Source organism: Marmota marmota, unplaced genomic scaffold, assembly GCF_001458135.2.
Source record: "Marmota marmota marmota unplaced genomic scaffold, marMar, whole genome shotgun sequence".
NCBI classification, from domain to species: domain Eukaryota; kingdom Metazoa; phylum Chordata; class Mammalia; order Rodentia; family Sciuridae; genus Marmota; species Marmota marmota.
In genome coordinates this window covers 5,361,128-5,380,523 of record NW_026000026.1, presented here as the reverse complement: position 1 = coordinate 5,380,523, position 19,396 = coordinate 5,361,128, and the positions used below count along the sequence as shown (strand labels likewise).

General features: G+C 55.4%; 1 protein-coding gene across 1 annotated transcript in view; it reads right to left on the bottom strand.

Moving 5' to 3' along the window:
* Eya2 (EYA transcriptional coactivator and phosphatase 2) overlaps positions 1–19,396 on the bottom strand; it is a 201,821-nt gene that overhangs the window by 31,226 nt on the left and 151,199 nt on the right. The window lies entirely within an intron of this gene.

Below are 19,396 nucleotides of genomic sequence, written 5' to 3'. Positions count from 1 at the left end.
ATCTGAGCTGCTGCTGGTAATGGACTTACACCACAGTGAAGGGTAGACTGAGAAATAGAGTTGGGGATGTTTGTTACTGTAGCGTACCTCACCTATGCTAACGGATGCACACGGGGAATAAGGAGCACACTCATTTTCAGTCCTGCTTGCACACTGTGATGCTGTGTGGAGCAAGAAAGAAATCCCAGCCTCCGCCTGCATTGCATACCAAGACCAGGATGGCTGTGGGGTGCTCCAGGCACCCGGAAGCTCAAAGTTCCCCAGGTGATTCCAATGTGCTGCCACGGTGAAGAACCACTCGTCCAGAGTGTGTCCAACACCCGGGTCCTCAATTCCCGACAAACACCCGCTAAGTGCTTTCTCCGTACGCCCTAGAGTACGAGGGCAACAGTGATTCTCCCATTTTACAGATGAAGAAACTGGGGTGCACAGGGCGGGGTACCCAGTTCAAGGCCACACGAGCTAGTGAGCGCTGGGGTCTGACCCCAGGTCACCTGGCTCCAGAACAGCTCCGCCTCTGAGCAGGACTCCAGGGCTGGGGTCAGGAGAGAGAGGAGGCCTGTCCCCCCTCCAGGGACTAGCTTTCCTGTTGGGAGTTTTCACTGGGCAGCGTCTTACCTCCATCATGAAAATACACAATCAAGACATGAACCCTCTTGACCCTAGAAATTACAAACCAAACCAAACAGGAAACACACATGAAATAAGGGAGGGAGGGAGGGAGGGAGGGAGAGAGGGAGGGAANAAAGAGAAAGAAAGGAAGGAAGGAAGGAGGGAGGGAGGAAGGAGGGAGGGAGGAAGGGAAGAGAGAAGGAGGGAGGGAGGAGCAGCTGCCCACCTCAGGTTTGCCCGTGGTGAGGGAGGAGGCGGGGAACAGCCCTTAGGCCCAGCCCCTCGTTAGGCTGCGGAGCCCAGTACCCGGTCCCTATGGGAGTGGCGGCGGGGAACTTGGTGAGAGACCGAGGCAAACAGACTCCTCAGGGCCCAGGAGGGAAGGGTCGTGGGGGGTTTTCACACACACGACTCATCCCATCCCAGCCACTTCAGCGCTGCGTCCCTTCTTGCCCGTGTGACTGTCACCTGCGTGCTGATGGCCGCCCTCAGGGCGCTGGACAAGAAGCATAGAGGACCCACAGCCCAGGGCTGCATCCAGCAGGCTGTCGCCTCCTAGGCCGTCGCCTCCCAGGCCGTCACCTCCCAGGCTGTCACCTCCCAGGCCGTCACCTCCCAGGCCGTCACCTCCCAGGCCAGCAGAGGGAAAGCAGTTCCTGTGCAGGCGGCTTCCCCGGGGAGTGCCAGGAGGCAGGTCCTGCACCAGGGAAGAGGGCGCTCTGTCCCAGGAGGTGGGAAGTAAAGCCACGAGTGGGCCCGAGGGCGAGGGAGGAGTAAATTCTCATGGGGTATTTCCTGAAGCCGAGATCAGGCCTGACCCAGAAAAGGATCAGACAGCCACAGTATCAGCGCGTCACCTAGAAATGCGGAGGTGACCACAGACGAATCAGCCCAGGATGACAGTTGTTGCCTTAGGGCGAAAGAAAGGGTGACACTGGGCAGTGGCTGGTTTCCATGGACGTTCCGTCGTGGAATGACATGAATTTAACCCGTGTGTGTGTGTTTCTTGTGTTAAGAAGTGAAAATGCCAGGCAGCACACTGAGTGATCCCAGTTTTCTTTTTCTTTTTCTTTTTCTGTCTTTGGTACTAGGCTCAACCACGGAGCCTCCCCCGACTTCTGTACTTTATTTAGAGACAGGGTCTCCCGGAGTTGTCCAGAGCCTCACGATGTGGCTGAGGCTGGCTCTGAACTCACCGTTCTCCTGCCTCAGCCTCCCGAGCTGCCGGGATCACAGGCGTGGGCCACAACACCCAGCCACAATTCCAGCTCCCACTGTTTATCCTAGAGAAAAACTCATGCACCTGACCAAGGATGAGATGGTCCTTAAGGTTGGGAGCGGTGTCACACGCCGGTAATACCAGCGACTCGGGAGGCAGGGGGATTGCAAGTTTGAGGTCCACCTAGGAATCTTAGTTGAGACCCTATCTCAAAAATAGAAAATAAAAATAGCGGGGGATGTGGTTCAGCAGTAGAACACCCCTGCCTGAGTTCAATCCTCAGTACTGCTAAAAAAAAAAAAAAAAAATTCAGTATAGAACTGTTAGTAAGTTGCCAAAGGTTGGAAACGACTTAGCTGCCCGGCCAAGGAGACTCAGAATACAATGCAGTCTGTCGCTATGGAAAACTGAATTTCAATGAAAGAAATGGGCTAGGTCTCCATGGGTTGACACACAAAAAATATAATTGTTGAGTGAAATAAAAACCCACCTATATGCTCTATACTGCATACTGTTGGCATGTCTTGGTGACACGTGTTACTACGTCTGTCCCTGGGCGCTGACGTATTTACCGAGATCTGAGTGGGTGACCCCAGAGTCAGCACAGCGGTTACTTTTGGAAGGCACAGAGGACAGAGTAGGAATTAAAGGTGATGGTCAAAGCAAAGTTTTGTATCATCCAGAATATTCTAAATTTTTTCAAGAGAAGATATTTGAATATTTACTGTGCAATTAAAAGTTAAATGACAACAACAAACCAAAAGTACCCGAATGTCTGGAGACCCTGGGGATCACCCGCCCGGCTTGGCAGGCCCCTGCTCAGGTTTCCTGAGAACCCGCTGGGCTCTGCGCTGATGGCAGAAGCTGCCCACGCGGGGCCTCCTTTCACGACTCCTTACTGAAAACCTGTTGGGCCCCTGGGCGGGGAAGTCGGCACCAGCCCCCAGAGGAGCACAGAGCTCGGGGACCCCGTGCCTCTTGCACCCCAGACAGACCACGTTGTCCAGAAAGAAAGTGCTTTCCCAGGGCTGCAAAGACAGAGGAATTAACATAAAGACTGGTGAGGACTCCACGTTCATTAGTATAGAACACAGGTGGACTGCGTCAGGACCAGAGCCGCGTCCCTTTCACCTCGGGTCATCTGTGGAACTTGTTGTCCCCAACACACCCCATAAACACGCCACCCGTCTCTGTGGCTCCAGATACCCAGAGCAGCGTGGAGGGGCACCCTGTTGGACCCAATCAAATAAAAGTTAAAATATGGAGCCTTCGAGCCACGCTCTTCCCCTGACCACAGGCCTCTGACCCCTCAGAGCCACTCTGATCTCTACCGCCCAAGGGAGCGAGGGTTAAATGAGATAGCAGGTGTGTAAACACCGTGCCCAGCCCGGCTGGCATGCAGCAGGACGGCAGCAGCTTCGGGATTGTCACCTCCCCCCGCCCCAGCTCCCTCCCACCCCTAAGCAAAGGACCTGTCTCTGTCAACCCAGCAGGAGCCCCGAAGACGCAGGTCCAGAGCGCACAGAGGACCATTTTCCTAATCATTCTGTACTATTTGGATTAAAGAAAAATCAGTGTTTGTTTTTCCAAATAAGCAATAGTATGAGTGGATCACTTTAGAATAAGGATCAATTTAAACCAGAACAGAGAACTGGGAGAAGGGGGGTTTCCCACCACAGGCTTCATCCCGGGAGGGGCTCTGCGGGCGGGGGGCTGGGGAAGGAAGGGCTTCCCCGTATCCTGGAGAATCTGCCGGTGTCTTCCACTGAGCTGCACCCCAGCCCGAGGCCTCTGTCTTTGTTTCAAAATCAAGAGTCCAAGTGTCTACCCCAAAGTTGCTTTAATGAAGCAGAAGTCGATTTGTCCACTAGAGAATTTCCTTTCTGTATTTCCAACTTTTCTAAGCACAGAACACTTTTTGTCATAGATGACTATAAAATGTGTTTGACTCAAAGAAGGGACACTAGTGCACTATTTATCCCCATCTCAAGCCTTTGGACAGCAGGACGGCAGGTTCCAGGCTCAACAGAAAGGGGCCCCTGTGACGGGGTCTTCTGGATTCCTTCACTGTCCCGGTTGGATAATAATCACGATAACATAATGGAGTTTCTTGGTACTGGGGATCGAACTCAGGGGCACCTGACCACTGAGCCCCATCCCCAGCCCTACTTTGTATTTTATTCAGAGACAGCATCTCACTGAGTTGCTTAGCGCCTCGCTGTTGCTGAGGCTGGCTTTGAACTCCTGATCCTCCTGCCTCAGCCTCAGGAGCCACTGGGATTACAGGTGTGCACGTGGTGTACAATGGAGTTTCATTTAGCCACAAAGACGAATGAAACTGTGTCATTTACAAGAAAACCGGTGGAACTGGAGAACATTGTGTCAAGTGAAATAAGCCAACTTGGAAGATTAAGGGTGGTCTGTTTTCTCTCCTTTGTGGAATCCAGAGAGGAAAGAGCACAAGGTGGGGTGGGGGGAGTCTCCTGAAAGTCTAAGGGGGATCCGTGGAGTAGAGGAAAGGGAGCCGGGAGAGAGGAGGGGAGGGAAGGGGATCATCCCCAGTGACACGGCCAAACGCACTGTTGATCATGGGCATGGACAAGTGTGTAACCACGGATCCCATTACACATACAACTGGAAGGCACCAACAAAGATGTGGGAAATAGTGACAGGAGCCGTCTAACTGAGAGCGTTGGGCAGGGGCTCAGCGGTGGGCTGCTGGCCTGTGACCAAGGGCAGGCCGCCTTCACCAGGGGTGACCCCGGGAAGTCATTCAGCCTGAGAGGGCCTCCTTTTCTCCTCTGTAAGCGGCTTGCTTACTTGATCTGGTGTTAAAAGGTTCAATGAGTTTTTCCAAGTGCAGGTTCCGATATTTCTAGTGAGACCTGAATGACCGGCATTAAAAAAGAAAAAGACTGAGAGTGCCATACGTCTGGGGTCAGCTGAGCGCGGCCGGCGGCCTGCTTTTGTGAGTCAAGTGTTACTGGCCGCGGCCATCCCCACCCGGTCACTTCACGTGGACGGCTGCTCTCATGCCACGTGGCGGAGCTGAGCGTCACCGCACAGACTGAAGCAGAAAGTATTCACTATCCCTTCATGGAAGGAGTGTGCCCATCTCCAGGACAGACGGGAGTGTCAGGCCACCGCACACAGCAACGGGGACTTGTATTTCAGCACAGGGGTCGGTACTGGGTCCTGGTGCAAATGTACTTCTTACTGCGCCGACGCTGACGCACTTAAAAACTCGCGTTAACGACTCGGGGACGCGGAGCCAGGCCCGGAACAGAGCGAGCGCGGGGGACCTTAGCTTGGTCACAGCTACTGTTATGTGTCATCACCGCTGACTTGTGCGATGTCACTCAGCTTGGACAGGTGGCTTTGGGTTGAAGCTCATGACTGATCTGACCCATCATTCTTGGGCTGTGTCCTTAATGCCCAATAGGGTCACTCTGCCCTGAGGGGGTGTGTACCCTCTGTGGCTCAGCGTCAAGACAGGACAGGTGCTTCATGCCCAGGAGGATGGGCTGTCCCTGTCCCCACCCCCACCTGCATGCCCCAGACGTCTATGGTGTGTGGAGGTCTCCCATCAGCTGAGTCATTTGGCGGATTTCACTCGGGGCCTCTGTGGTGAGGCTGCAGAGGCTGGCTGTGAGGTTGTATCACTGGCCCCAGAGAGACCAGGACACCAGAGAGACCAGGACACCAGGGCCCAGGTGGGCTTCCCCAGCAACACCGGGCACCCTTTGCCACCCCTTGTGCCGGGAGAGTCTGGGGGAGTGTCTGTGCTCCGCTGGGAGAGGATGCCCGGGAGGGGAGGCGGCTCTCTCCTGGACTCTGCCCTGGGCCTTTTCCCTTGGTGACTTCACCTGCGTCCCTGACTGTGATAAACTCTTGCTGTGACTACAACCGCTTTCCTGAGGCCTGGGGTTCTGGTAAGTCGAGTCTGAGAGTGGTCTTGGGCCCGACACGGTGTCTTTATTAGGCACCTGTAACACCCGCGGCTGGCTAACCAGGGAGGCAGCGTGTTGTGCAGAGAAGCCGACCTATCCCTTGCTGGCCTTCCAGGGTGACCACAAACTGAAGGCCTGGCCAGGATCATAGAGATTGGCTCAGGAAAGGCCCCGTGGTCAAGCTGAGCCCATGGGACCTGGCCGCAGAGCTTCAGCCATAACTGCGGGGAAAGAGGCCCTTGGTTCCCCAGGGTGGCAGGTAAGTGTAAGCTGGGAATGGGGGCTGTCCCCTGTCACTGCACAGACGGTGACAGATCCATGTGACAGCCACATGAAAGTGTCTGGGTCTGGACCTCACCGTGACTTACGTCGACTTCTGGACATTCTGGTCACACAAGCAGGTACATTTTCTTTTTCCTTAGATCACCTTGGGCCACTTAATCGCATCTGCAAAGTCCCCCTTGCCACATAAGATGACACTCACAGGTTTTGGGGACCAGGACGTGGACATCTTTGGGGGCTGTGAGCCTATCAAAGCACACAGCTAGGCCATTTGTGAGAGCTGTGTTGGGCACGTCATCTAAAGGACGGGGCTTGGGACAGAAGTTCTCAGCGGGTGTGGCTGCTCCCCAGACATGGTGGGGAAATCGGGGTGTGCATTTTGGCTGTCACAGTCACGGGGGCGTCTTGGTATTGGAGGTGCCGAGGGTGTTAACGCCTCATGACACGCGTTGGGACGCTGTCCACCCCGGGGAACGGAGGGTTCTCACACACCCAACAGGACTCGAGTCTGGCTGGACGTGCACACAAAAGCCCTGCTTCTAATGATCAGAGCCTCGACTACACCTGCACTATATAAATAAACAAAATATTTTGCCCAGGTTTGATGGGAACTGGGTCTTCTCGTCTGCATGACCAGCGCGCCTGTCCTACTGAAATTCCCTGCGGCTGCTTCATTTTCTTAACTGAGAATGTCCAAATGAGACGTAGGCGCAGGTTGAGAACCTCACGTCTGAAATGCTTGGCACCAGACGTGTTTTGAATTTTTGATTTTATCAGATTTTGGAATATATTTACATATGAATAATGAATAATTTGGAGATGGGACCCAAGTCTACACTCAGATTCATTGACATTTTATATACGTCTCCTACACATAGAAGGCTGGAGGTCATTTTAGATGATATTGTTAATGTGCCTGTGTTTGATTGTGATCTATTACACAAGGTCTTCCCCATTTTACAGAAAAGTCAAGACTCAGAGTGATGAAGGGGCGGTCCCAGGTCACCCTGCTGGTCAGTGGCCCAGCTGGGAGTCAACCCAGGACTGACCCAGAAACAGACCTGAGCCACTCACCTCACCACTAGGCTCCCCATGTGTCTGTGCAGGGACGAGAATATAAAATATTTTATTAGAAAAGAAGCTTTAGATTGAAAAAAAAAGGGGGGTGGGGTGGGGGAGGGTAAATGCCTCTTTAAAAGTTGTCGTCTTTTTTTTTTTTTGTGGAGCTGGGGATTGAACCCAGGGTCTGTGCACGTGAGGCAAGCACTGTACCCACTGAGCTCTGTCCCCAGCCCCATGTTGTCTACTTTTAAGAAATAAATGATTCATGGAATGAAATTCTCCTTCCTAGGAGGACAGCCAGGACAAGCAGCCATCATCAGGAACCTGCGCTGCCCTCCTGTCGGGCCTCGGGTGGTCTTCCAATCCAGTAACTGCCAGGCTTGGAGGGGGGAGGTCTGTGGGGGGGAGGGCCCCCCTTATTGCCTCTGAGTATCTGTGCCTTTAATTTCCTGGATTTGATATGAAGAAGCAGAGTTAACTGTGAGTCCCCTTCCCGGGCCCCTTCCTGGTGCCGACGGCTCCTCGGGACCCGGCCCTGGGCCGGGTTTGAGGCAGCCCATTCCAGCCCTGCAGGCTCAGGATGCGTCCCCGCTCTCCCCAGCCTGCTGCACTTGGGTGTAGTCCATACCTCCTTGGGGTGTCACCTGGGAGGCAAAAGAGAGGGGTGCTGTGGGACACTTAGTTTGGTGACCAACTTGAGGGTCATTAATGTTATCAGATGTGACGGTTCCAGAAAGAGTTTTCAGAAACACTCACGCGCCTGTGGGGAGCCAGGTTTCTTGGTGTCCCGGCCGGGCTCTGGCTTCCTCCTAGCAGGGGCCTCGCGGGGGCAGTTCTGCTGTTATTCCTCCCAGGGTCCCTCCTCCAGATGCACCCACTGACATTCTAAGCCTTAGACTCGACCTGGCCCCGGGCTCAGCCCTCCTGGGCTGTTGTCCACTTTATTTCCAGCTCCAAACACCTCGGAGCCATCCCAGGAGAGATGAGGGCCTCTGTTGCCAGTCTTGGGCAGCTGGGGTGAGGCATTATCTCCCTGCTTTCCGCTCCCCGGGAGCCACTGCCCTAGGAAGTCTGGGCACCAGGCACAGTAGGTGCCTGGGAGTTTGCAGTTGTCTTCAAACACGCACGGGGGCACGTGCCGCAATTCCATCCATCCCTACTGTTTAGGAAACACCCTTGGCGCTCTAGAAGTGTTTCTGGGAGACTTCTGGTGCATGGTAAACAAATTCAATGGCTAATTAGTTTCTTTTTTTAAAAGAAGGGGTTTGGATTGGTTTTTTAAAGGGGGAATCGGTGGGAAGGTTAACATTGCTTTTGCTTGTTTACAGAATTCCTTTAGACTGGACATTGTTAGCATTCTATAAATCAGGGGTTTCGACCTCGGTTCTGTTGACACTTTGAACCAGGCAACTCTGTCGGGGTGCCCTGTCCCCTGCAGAGTGTGAGCGGCGCCCCGACCTCCACCTGTTCGATGCCAGTTGTACCCCCACCTAGAGAAGACAGCCACAGGTGTCTCCAGGCTTTATTAAATGTGTCCTGGGGACAAAAGTCACCCCCAGTTGAGAACATGTGGCCTACTGATCTGAGAATCATGAAGAGTCATGGTCTCTTGGGTCAGGAAATTGACCTTGGAACTGCAGAGCAAGAGACGTTAAATGACACTAGCCTTCCAGCAAGGTGACGAGCTACAGTAACAACAAGAAGTCTCCAGCCACGAGCGGGAGGTGCCACTCTCTTGTCTGGGGGCCGTAGTCATGTCCCATCCCTGCAGCCAGGCACCTGGCTACAAATCGGGGCTCTGCTCTTACTACTAGGGACTCGGGCAGGTCACTAGTCCTCCCGGTGCCGGTGTCCTCGGCGTCCACCTCCTGGAGGCAGGGGTGACGGGTGATGAGGCCGTGACAGGGGCCTGGCCCACAGCGAGCACCGTGGTGGGCCAGTTGTTCCTGCTCACATCCATCACCTGCCCTTGCCTGTCCTTTCTCAGGTGCCACTGAAAGGAGGGCCAGGGAGGTGCTCGGCTTGGCAGCTGGTGATCCAGGCCCGTCCCTCTCCTGTCAGCGCCCAGCCGGAGGGGTGGGGGGGTGGGGGGTCTCAGGGGGCCCTGGGCGGGGCGCTGGGCCTGCATGGGCGGCTCGCTGGTGTGTCAATCACCCAACTCTGGGACAATGGGCTGTCACCTCTTCCGGATGGCGAGTTCTCCCTCCCTGTCCTCTAAAGAAAAAAACAAACCCGCAAACCAGCCCAAGCCCTCGCGCCTTGCAGCCCACCTTTAAAACCCCGCCAAGTCGCTGTTTACAAGCTGAACAAATAATGACTCTGCCACGAGGAAGAAAAGTCTTAATTAAAGCTATTCATGGAGCAGCTCCCCTATTCGGCAGGGCTTATCTCCAGAGGTGTCAGCCAAGGGTCAGGGACGGATTAGCGCACACCGGAGAGCCGCCCGCCCGGCAGCCTCCTCCGCGCGGTTGGCGTTAATAATAAAGTTGTCATTAAAGAAAGAATTTAATGGCTTTAATTGAGTTTAATTACTTGGAAACTCCTGGAAAACAGATCACCTTGTTGAAAAAAAGAAAAAAAAAATCTTTCTTAGGGGAAGACCAGAAAATGCGGGTTGAAGAGCGGGAATAGGTGGGTCAGTCAGGCGGGGGAACACCCAACCAGAACAGCTCGGCTTCTGGCAGCTTCAGAGGGGAGCCCAGACGTGGAAGGTGGACCTGCCTGCACTCACAGGAACCCGACCAAGGCTGCAGAGGGGAGCGGACAGACAGGGAGCCTCGGTCAAGTGGAAGGAAAGGTCACCCCGGCGCCTCTTTCGAGGGTCAACCCTCAGCCTCAGATTTGTGTTGACTTTTGGAGATCGTCCCGTGGCTGCATGTCTAACAGCTTCTGCAACATTTTACTAGGATGTAAATTTGAGGGGTGGGGACTGAGGATGGAACCCAGGGGCCCTCGACCACTGAGCCACGTCCCCAGCCCTATTTTGTATTTTATTTAGAGACAGCGTCTCACTGAGTTGCTCAGGGCCTCGCCATTGCTGAGGCTGGCTTTGAACTCACGATCCTCCTGCCTCAGCCTCCCGAGCTGCTGGGATTACAGGCGTGGGCCACCGTGCCCGACTAGGATGTAAATTTATTTTATTTTTTATTTTAAAAAAGATTTATTTTTTAGTTGTACTTGAACACAATATCTCTATTTTATTTATTTATGTGGTGCTGAGGATTGAACCCAGGGCCTCTCGCGTGCGAGGCAGGTGCTCTACCCTGAGCCACGACCCCAGCCCCTAGGATGTAAATTTAAAGGCAAAAATAAATAGACGGATGGAGCTGTGAGCATGGACAGGCGGTGACCATCCTGATGTGTCCAGGACTGCGGCGCTCCCCGGGTCCCGGGACTATCAGTGCTATAGGTGGGAAAGTTCAGCCTCCACCCGGCCCGATGCCATCCTTGTCAGCCTCGTGGGCCACCAGCAGTGGCCCCAAGGGGACAGCTTCAGAGCAGGCTTCCAAAGCCTCAGTGTCATTCCACACAGGCTTCCCCTGCAGCAGGCCCACCCCCAGCACCGAAGTCACCCTCCTCAGGGGCCCTGGGAGGTCAGTCCTGCTGCCCTGTGTCAGGCCCACGGTGGAAACCCAGGCACAGAGGCAAAAGCACTGGTCGGAGGTCACGTGGCCTTGAACTTGAGTGCGCTGGCTCCAGAGCCCACGCTCTGCCTCCACAGGGTGAGATCAAACACTCCAGGCTCTGAGGCCTGCAGGGTCCCCGCCTCAGCTCGCAGCCCTGGGCGGTCATGCGGGGCGCGGCTGTGTTTCCATAAAACTACGCACCAAGACAGGTGGGGGGGCCGAGCGGGGCCTATTGGGTGGGTGTCCTTTGCTGACCCCTGCTGTGGACCACCATACTATACCGTCTCCTCCCTCCCAGACACCACAGTCCCTTGCCACGTGGAGCTCACCTAAGGGAGGAGGAAGGGGACATGAAAACCTAAGAAACATTTCATGTCACACACAGGGTGGTGTACTACGGGGAGGGAGAAATGAGCCAGATCGAGCGTGTGTGTGGGGGAGGGCTGCTAGCAATGGGGTGATCAGGGAGCCCTCCCAGGGAGGTGACATCTGAGTGAGACCTGATGGCATGAAGGAGCCAGCCATGGGGTGGGTGGGAGAAGGAGCAGCCAGTGCAAAGGCCCTGGGGCAGGAGCAAGTGAGGTTTTCTGGAGCAGCGGAGAGACGCCAGAGAGTGTAGTAGTCGGTGGGAAATAGAGGAGTTACACAGGAATCAGGGCACCCTAACCCTGACCCTGACCCTGACCCTAACCCTAACCCTGACCCTAACCCTAACCCTAACCCTGACCCTGACCCTAACCCTGACCCTAACCCTAACCCTAACCCTAACCCTAACCCTGACCCTAACCCTAACCCTGACCCTGACCCTAACCCTAACCCTGACCCTAACCCTGACCCTGACCCTGACTCTAACCCTGACCCTGACCTTCACCCTCTAGACCCCAGGGAAGAGTTTCAACGTGATCTGAAGTGAGTCAGAAACCTGGGAACAGGTGTCGTTCTCACACCCACTCCCCTGCCCCGAGTGGGGCCTGGGCAGCACACAGCCTGCAGCTCTAATCCTCCCACTCTGGTGCGCGAATCCAAAGCCCCTGAGCTCTTCCTAGAGGACAAGAGTGCCCCTGAGAACACGTGGCCTAGGGCTGGGGCCACCTAGGGAGGGGCGGGGCCTGCAGCAGACTGGCCAGCGCCTGCCCTATTTAAAGGAGGCAGGCAGATCCAGCCGCGGGGTGCCCTGGGGGGCCCGTCGGGCCAGCGTGGCCACACCCTGTGACTTTTCAAGAGAACCCAGGAACCTGAATCTTTCTCTTTAGAGCGGCTGTGATTGGACTCGGGCTCCAACATGCTCCTTCAACACAAGGCGGTGACGGGAGCAGGGACATGGCTCCACTCTCCATTTCCTTGTGGTGAGACCTCTCAGAGTCCCGCTTCCAGCTCGTCGGAAATTCACCCTACGTCACGGTTAACTGTGGTCAACCACCAGGGCTGGCCGTCCCTCCTCCCCGGGCTCTCGAGGCCACTGCTCCCATCTCTACTTCCATGGGAACGGCTCGTTTAGGTTCCACGTTTGGGTGACATCATGCGTCTTTTGTCACTTAGCATCATGTCCTCGGGGTCCACCCGTGTTGCCAGAAATGCTGGCAGAAATCTGGATTTTAATGTGGAATCTCCTGGTTTTAAATCCTGGCAACTAATTTTAAAGGGTAATGAAAAGACTGTGTTCCAGAGCTGGGCATGGCCTGTGGCCCCCCATGCCCCGAGTGACAGCTGGCATGGGAGGAACTGGGGACCTGTGTGACAGCTGGCATGGGAAGAACGGGCCCCGGTAACATGAGGAGGCTTGGTGGCCGAGGGGCTCAGAGTGCTGGGTCTGATCCCTTCTCTGCCACTCACCAGCCTGGTGGCTGGGTGGGGTCCTCCTGGGTACAGGGAGAGGGCCACATCTACCAGGCGGGTCTGTCTTTTGGGAAATGACTCATGTGAGGCGTCTGACCTGGTGCCACACGTGGGAGATTCAGGTTCTCCAGCCGCGGGACCCAGGGCCCTGGCTGTGGGTCATGTGCTACAAACTCATAAAAGCAAATACTTCAATTCTGATTCTGAGCGCTCGCTCGCTGCATGAACTGCAAATGAATGAAATAGACCGATTCCTGGAAAACCGCAAACTACCGAGTCTCCCAGATGAGATCACGCCACTGGTAAAGGAGCTGAATTCACGGAGCAGCCCCCACCGCCCCCCAGGCCCAGCCGGCTCCGCGGGGGACGCATGGGCCAGGCCTTCCCAGAGGAGTCGGGGCGCCCCACCATCTCTCCCAGAACCACAGGCGGGGCCCTTCCCACCCCGACACCGCAACCAGATGGAGACCGAGCACCAAGCAACAAGAAGAAAACGACCCAGTTTCTCAGTAAAAGAAAGGTGGCCTGGTGCCCGCGGGGACCAGCCGCAGTGCCCGGCTTCTCTCGTGGGGTGGGGGTGGGCAGGAGCTCTTATTCCCGTTTACAGAGGAGCAAACTGAGATCCCAGAGGACGGGGACCGCCCCAGGGCTTGGGTCCAGGAAGAGGTGAAGACGCATTCGATCCGAGGCCTGAGGACTCCCTACGTCACTCACCGAAGGATTCTGATGAGAAATGGCCCAACAGGTGAAGCAGGAAGTGACCTTCTGCCCCATGGGCACCCTGGGTGGGCCACGTGCCCCCAAAGCCTGGGCAAAATGCTCTGCGCACCTAGAGCCCCCGAGACCCTCCCTCTCCTCCTTTTCTCTCTTTTTTTTTCTAAATCCACATAACATAAAACGAACCATTTAAACTACACAATTAGTGGCATCACAGGTTATGTAACTGCCACCTCCGACTGGTTTTCATTACCCCAAAGGAATCCCTTACCCATGAAGCGCTGGTCCCCTCTGCCCTGGTAACCCAGTCTGCGCCCTGTGGCTGTGATTCAACACTGTGGGTATTTCACAGAAGCAGACAATGGGAGACCCTCGTGTCAGCTTCTTCTACCTGAGTCACGTCCACCCAGCGTCACGTCCACCCAGTATCACGTTCTCAAGTTTCATCCGTGTTGTAGCCCGTATCAGCGCCCCCTCCTTTTCATGGCTGAATACTACTCCATCCTACTAGGATTTTGCACTTTGTTTATTCCTTCATGGATGGACGTTTCCAAAGAGATCCTTAAACTGCATTTTTCTACTTTGGATTCAGCCCCTCCTGGGACCTGGCATCAGAATTCTCCCACTCTGACACTGGAAAGGCACAAAAGTTCACGAATTCAAAGGAAGTGTGGGAAACGGATTCTGGTGAGGGGGACAGGTCCCACTTTCTTATCAAAGTCAACCCCGGACTCAATGGCAGGGTTGACAGCCTCTTGCCTTGGGCAGGTGACACCCCATCCCCAGGGGCTGCTGGAACCCAGCCATCTTTGAGCAAGTTCCAAGACCCTATTGTCGGGAAATAGGTGGCACAAAACAGGCAGGTGGGGGACCGGGGGACAGCTCCTCAACCTGAGGTTTAAGTGTCAAGGAAAATTGTTCCCATTATTTCGGTTCCCTGGGTGCCGGGTAGTTTCCACCCTAGAACATTGTGAGTCGCACCCCTATATTTATAGGAGACAAAGAGCTTCTCGCTCCCGCCCACCTGACAATTTGCTGCAGGAGATTTAAATCCGTCTCTTTTTTCCCCTTCAGCATTCACCAGAAGGAGGGCTGGGGAGCCGGCGGGCATTCGTTAAATTAGTGGGTGGAGAACCAGGCAGACTTGGGGGCCTGAACCAGCCCTGAACCCCTCTCCCCAGCTGGGCCACTCACCGAGGCCCCTCAAGCTGCAGAGAGCACCGAGCTTCAAAGAAAGTCTGCTAATGAGCCCGTTTCTGACAACCCGACCACCTCCAAAATGTCTTTGCTCTTGGAAATAATCCTTTAATGCTCTAGGAGACGTGGGCAGAGGTGCTTGGCGAGGAGGAGGAGGAGGCGGTGGCTTCAGCAGCACTTATCAGGGAGGATTAAGCCGACAAAGGGTGCCACCTCCGCCCGCACCCGCCGCTGTGCCATTCACCTCCCTGCGTCCTTCAAAGCATTCCCAGCTTCTTCCTGGTCCCCGCCCCCCCCCAGAACGGCTCCTGCAGCTGCCTGCGCCTCTTGGAGGATGGACCGAGTGGCTGGTGAGGCCAGCCGCCCTCGGGCCGGGCCGAGAAGCCCGATCCCCGTTTCTTGATTAGCCACAAGGACCAAATACCTTTCATTTAACTGAAAAGTGAGCCGGGGTGGGGGAGGCAGGTTTAACCCCCGGTGGGGGAACGAAATCCCCGGCTTCCTCAGAGAATCCTTTCCAAATTGTGTTCATCTTGACTTAATCCACCTCCACCGAGTGAATTAGGCCGTATTTATTTTGAGAACCTATTTTATGGAGTTCCAGGGCCTCTGTTTTGCTTGGGCAGCCCTGGCTCCCCGTTCAGGACCTGAAGGCGGCTGGGCCGGCCGGGCCTTTCAACTTGCAGGGCGCTGCGCCCATGTGACGGCAGGGTAAATAAACACAGCTGAGCTGGGGAGAGGGAGGTTTTCTCATTAAAGAAATAAAATAAACAGATGTCCTTAAGCACTTTGGCTTGTGTTTGTCCAGGACGGAAAGCTCTAGATGTCTGCAGGCAGACGTGAATTCGACCCCATCTCAGGGTGGAAGGGGGAGAAAGAAAGGAAGGAATCCGGGATCCTCGGAATTGCCTAAGAGTCCCCCGGGGAGGGCGCTTTTGATTTGAACCTTAGCAACTTCTACAAATAGTTTTTAACTGCTGGGTCGTAAAACCAGGGTTTTTATTTCTTCTCAGTTTGTAAAGCAGTAACAGACGGGCCGAGGCGAGCTGCGTATCGCCAACTGGATCTGATTGAATCCTGATGGCACGGAGCTGGGTCCTGGATTCCGGAATGCAAGTGGGAATCACGTAACGGCACCCGCTGGGGACTGTGGCTGGTTGGAGGGGGCAGAGGAGCCACCGTGCGGGGAGCAGGCCACCATCCGGCCAAGCCCTGACCACCGGCCTCTTTCGGACACACTGGCTGGGGCGGGCTGGACGCACAGGAAAAGTCACCGCGGGTGAATTCAGGGCTTCATGTTGCGCCCAGACCGTGACGTGTGCAGGAATCACCCAGGAGGAAGCTGAGGCGCAGAGGCTGCTCAGGATGCCTGCGCGGGCCTGGATTCTGCACCGCTGACCTGGCGGGATGCCGGTTCCGGGATGGAGTTTGGGAGCCCGCGGAGCTTGAGTCACAGCAGGGCGCTGGCATCAGGAGCGTTGACCTCTGTAAGAAGCCTCTGCAAGACGCACCCAAACACTGCGCGTCCTCCATGTCTTAGTTTGGGTCCCCCCACAAGCTGACCCTGAGTCCTGGACTCAGTTTCCTGGGAGGTGGCCTCGGAAGTGCTGCTGACCCTGTGGGGAGGGAAGTGGGGTGGGAGGAAGGCTGGCTCAGAGGGACACAGGCCCTTCCTCCCTCTGGGCTGATGGGGTGCTCTCTGTCAGGTCTGTGACTACCCGGGTGGCTCTTCCTGGTTTGTGGCTCTGGGGCGGAGTTCCTGGGTCTCAGGACAGGCAGTGGCCAGTAAGTGCTTTGTGCCCTCTGCCCTCGCCACCCATGTGAGTCCTTCTGGTCTCTCCTTCTTCAGAGTTGTAGTGGTGACTGGGTAGCAAGTCCGCTTCCCAGGACGGCTCTGCAGTCCCTGCACTGATGACCCTCACCAGTGTCCTCCCGGCGTCCCCACTCTCTACAGGGAGGCTGCGGCCCCACACTTGGGTCTGGCTGGCTGACTTGACAGAGCGCGGCAGAGGTGCTGGGCGCCCATTCCAAGCTTGCTTCGCCCTCTTGCCTCGAGAGAAACACTGTGTGACCACGAGAGCAGCGAGCCAGGATGTCCCCGCTGCAGGGGGAGAGACTCCGTGGGCAGAGATGAGCAGAGACGAGCTGTCCCAGCTGAGGTCACTCTACCTGCGATCTGTCAGCTGTCTGTGGCTACCCAACAGAACCCAGCCCAGATGGGCAGCACCTCTGCCAACCCGCAATCTCATGGGCTTGATAAATGCTCACTGTTTAGCCACTGAGCTGTGGGGTGATCTGTTTTGTAGCTGACTGATCACACAGCTAACCAGGGAGGAAACTCTCGTGACTCTTCTTGCCTTCCGTTTTCCCTGGAGTTAATAATGGCCTTTAAAAATCCTCTCAACCATCTGGATGTACCATGTATTTAGCAAATTGTCTTCATGAAGACGTCTCTCTTGGCACCTCTGACCTGCTTCAATCAAGGTCAACAGCAGCTGTTGCTTTCTTTCATACGGGACCTATTTTCTTATGATCTGGGGATTCCTTTCACTTTGCTACAATGTCACATTTCCTGCTTCCTGTTTCCCCGCTTTCCGGCATGTGCGGTGGTGGGTATCTTCCTGTAGCTCTCTGAAGGGGAGCCAGTAGAGGATGACTTGTTTTCAGACGTTGCCTCCCCACTTTCCTGAAAATGGCTCTACTCTACTGTCCTGCTTGACAGTTGGGCTGGGTATTGAATTTTTGCTTGGAAAAGAAAATGACTTTCCTTCATAATTTTTAGGCTTTTATCTATGGACTCTCGCTTCCAGTTGCTGGGAAATCCACAGTCACCCTGATTCCTTAAAAACATGGAGTGACTCTTGAGATTGCACGTCATCCTTGTGTGGGGCCAGGCTGGTGACCCCTATACTCTCCCCGAGCACGTGGGCTCTGGGACAGCGTCTGACTGGGTTTTTAAGCTCTTGTTGGGCAGACACAGTTCTCTACTTTGGGTTTCTGACTTTCCGCACCCAGGACTTTCCTGGTACCGGTGGGTTTAAGCAGAAGAACCAACCTTTGTGAATGAGTGGGAGGGTCTAGGGCTTGGCATTCTGCGTCTTGTTCATCGGGAGAGGCCTCCTGGACCCGGCGCTGTCCCGGGCATCTTGATCACAGTGTGACGGGGCAGAACAGTTCCTGGACTCTGTTCCCATGTAGGGGAGGCAAACTAAACAAGGAGTCACACAAACCGGTCAGGGCCACTCAGGAAAAGTCCAGGACGCTACGGAGGTGATTTCATTCGATCATTTCAGGAAGGGGCTCTCTGAGGAGGTGATGTTTGTGCCGAGACCTGAGGGACGAACAGGCATCGGCCGGGTGGATGGAGCTGTTTATGCAGAGGGAAGAGCATCTGTGAAGGTCTGGGGTGAGAAGGGACAGGGAGGGCTTGAAGGAAGGACAGATGTGACAGGACCACGGAGAGCGAGCAGGAGTCTCCCAAGATGCAGCTGGAGGGCCGCTCAGGCTCCTGGGTCGCAGCAAGGAATTGTTTCCAGGCCTCTCTATCCTCCTTCCTAGAAGGGACTCCCGGAGGGCGGAGGCGTTGTCTGCAGTGTTGACGGCCATGTCACTATCCACACCAAGCTCAGGGTGGACACGGAGATACTGACGCGACTTTTATAAACGGGTGAATCAATATGTAGGCTAAGTGGGTGGGTAGAAGGATGGATGGACAGACGGAGGATGGGTGACTGATGGATGGAGTAGTAGCTGGTTGGCGCTCCATCCTACTGGCCTCTGAGTTCCCTTTCTGGGCACCCATTCCCCAGCCTGTGCACCCCAAATCTGTGCACCCCATTCGGAGGGCTGCTCTGGGGATACCGAGGCCACTTGGCTTAGATGTGCTCAGAGCTGGAAGTACCTCGGGTTTACGTGGCTCTGGGGAGGTGTGTCCCTATGATTGATGGGTAGAGGGTGTGCAAGTTCAGTTCTTGCCCTGGAGACGGGGCCATCACGATGGTGGCGTAATTTACCTTCCGGAGCTCAGGCTGAGGCTGAGGCTGGGCCTGTGTTGGGAAACCCCCCCCCCTGGCTCTGCCCCTCTCCCTCCTGCTCACAATGACCTGCTGGAGGGACCTTCCCTGAGCTCTGCCTCCGGGGACCGCAGCCCAGGAGGGTGTGCGAGTGTCACCCTACACAGTACTGGAAATCCCCAAACCTTCCAGCAGATGACGTACTTTCAGAAAACGGGGACCCAGTTGAGCTGAGGACACATGCCCTGCCTCAGGGTCCCTGAAAACTCAGGCCTACTGTGGCCAGAGCTTGCCACTGTTCAAGAGAAGCCAGATATTCAGATTTTGTGTAAAAGTAAAATGGATTTGAAGATCTCAGTCATGCATTCAGAGCTCCAGTGCCAAGGAGCCCAGCCTGACCTGTCCTCAGGCCAGCGGGGACCCTGGGTTGCCAGGTGGCACCTCCGTCTTGAAGTCTTGAGCAGGGCCTGGCTCATGAAAGGCAGGGAGGGAGGGAAGCTCAGGCAGGCATCGAGGGACACCTGACCCTGCCCCCCAGCCCTTGGCCCTGACACTTGGCCCCAGCCCAAGTCCCCACTTGTAAAGTGTCTCTGGCCCCAGCCTGGTAGTCCATGTGGTCAGTGTTCCAAAACCTCAGCCCAGGCCCTTGGGGGCCTGGGAGGGGCAGGCCAGGCTGGCACTGGTCACAGGGGTGGACGCTTGTTCCCTAGAGTTCCCTAGAGGGCGGGATGTCACTTCTGCTGTGTTGCCACCGTGCAGGCTGAGAACTCCCCACTGGTGAGCTATTTATTTATTTGTTTATTCAGCAGACACTTGTCCAGCCTGTGCCAGGCCCCGTGGCGGGCAGGAGATGAAGGTGTGGACACGTCAGGCCGCTCCGTG